Source organism: Echinops telfairi, unplaced genomic scaffold (assembly GCF_000313985.2).
Source record: "Echinops telfairi isolate 266 unplaced genomic scaffold, ASM31398v2 ScPeMD7_28;HRSCAF=97, whole genome shotgun sequence".
Lineage (NCBI taxonomy): Eukaryota > Metazoa > Chordata > Mammalia > Afrosoricida > Tenrecidae > Echinops > Echinops telfairi.
This window is the reverse complement of record NW_022103925.1, coordinates 269,556-271,740: the sequence shown is the minus strand read 5'-3', so window position 1 is coordinate 271,740 and position 2,185 is coordinate 269,556.

Here is a 2,185-nt window from a genome sequence, read left to right as displayed (position 1 = left end):
TTCCATGTTGAATTACAACACTGCTAGCTTACACTCTGCTAGAAATTAAAGCAGCAAGTTTTATTGAAGGATCTGAAAACAAAAGACTTCGGGAGGCAGGGAGACACACTGCCAGCGGGAGCTGCTGAGTGCATCCCCAACAGTGGGGCCCGAGAGCTTTTATCAAGTGACACAATAGGTCTGTGTTTCCCATGGCAGGAGGGAGCAGGACAAAGTTACAGGGGCCTGACACCTGTGACCAGCTGTTGCCACCTGGAGGTTTGTGTGTCAAGGGAATTCAGCCTGTGTCCCCTGCCTGCTTCTCTCCTGCAGAGGCCACAGCATCAGAGTGGGACCCCAGGGGAGAGTCACCAGGGGGAGTCGGGAAAGACTGAGTGGGTTAATTGGCCTTTGCTTCACCCTGTTATCGAGCTATGGGACCGCTCCGGCTCCATCCTCACCTGATCCTTTTCTGAGGCTCTCTGGACGTTGTGAGCAAGCTGTTCTTTTTAGATTAAGCTTCACCGACGTCTTGAACGCACCCCCCCCACAACAACTCCTCAGTCAAGGCAGAGTGCTGACACTCTCTCTTCCTGAGTTCCCAGCCAACCACACTCACAGTGACCCCACAGGACAGGGTCCACCTGTCCTGGGGGGTTCTGAGATTTGTCACACTTTGGAGCAGAAAGCCTCTTCTGTCTCCCAAGGAGTGGCTGGTGGATTCGAGCTGCTGACTTTGCAGTTAGCAGCCCAATGTGTAACCACTATGCCACCAGGGCTCCGTCTTAAGCTATGAGTAATTGGAGCTGAAGATTTGTAGAAACACAATTTCAGTTTAACTCAGAGGGGAGTCACCCCACTTCAGCTCTGTGGGTGCCCCGTTTCAAGGTTCACACACGCGGTCACAGCATCATCAGTAGCTGGGTAGAGGCTTAAAATTCTCCTTGTGTCATCATTGTTATTTTGTTATTGTTACTTCTCTGGTTCCTTTCATTCCCGTGTCATGGACATGGGTTCACAAATGCCCTGGTGGCGTGTGGCCACACTTTGGGCTGCTGACCCAAGCAGTTCGAAACCACCGTTGGCTCCGAGGAGAAAGACAGGCCGCTCTGCTCCAGTACCGACTCACAGGCTTGGAAACGCACAGGGGCAGTTTCACCCTGTGCTGCAGTTGCTACCGAGCCCGCATGGACTCGATGACAGTGAATAGAGACCGCACTGCAGCTAAAGTCACAGGAGGTTTGACGGGCTCAGTGAGGCTGAAAGTCCAGTCCGCATCAGCTTAAGCAGAGGCACAGCTGGATGCCCGGAAGAGCGGTCATGGTTGGGAATGCCAGCAGCTCTACCCGGAGCATTGAGCTCGGTGGTGTTGCAGCCCCCAGGTGCATCCGTACAGACAAGCTGGGCTGATGGAAAATATCGTAGTCGGCATAACTGATTGCAGGCACACTTTAATCAAACAATCACAGATTTCAATTTTTATAGGCAGTCATTTTGGTGCCACCACTCCTGGCAGGCAGCATCACCTGGTGCGCCCACACGCCCTGGCACCGCCTGTGCAGGCCCTGCGATGGTGAACTCCCTGAGCCTTCTCCCACTAAGCATTTTTCCTGGAGGGAAGTTGAGGCTGTGGGCTCCAATTTCACCACTCGGGCCCTGGCCGACGAGCACTGACCAGGCCCCTAGGCCAGGCTTGGAGCTGGGCTGGCCCGGTGAGACTTGGATCCCTGCCAGTGAAGCTGCACCTATGGATGAAGCACAGGAAAGTGGTCACTGCAGTGCCGGACGCTGCTTGGACAGGGGCATCAGGTCGGATTCCCTCAGAGCCTGCACACTCGGGATGGACGGTGAGGATAACGGAAACGCAGCTTCTCGACTCTGCTCAGGCATTTCCAGGCCTCTCGGCACACTCAGGGGCCTTGCCAGCCTCCCACGGTGGGGGTGAGTGTGAGTGTGGGGTGGGGGTTGGGATGAGTGTGAGTGTAAGGTGGGGGTAAATATGTTATTGTGTGAGGGTGGGGGTGAGTGTGAGTGTCTGGGTGAGTGTGATTATAAGGGTGAATGTGAGTATGAGTGGGTGTGGGGTGGATGCGAGGGTGGGTGTGGGGTGAGTGTGAGTATGTGAGGGTGGGGGTGAGTGTCAGGGTCTAGGTGAGTGTGAGTGTGAGTGTGGGTGTGGGTGTGAGTATGTGAGGGTGGGGGTGAG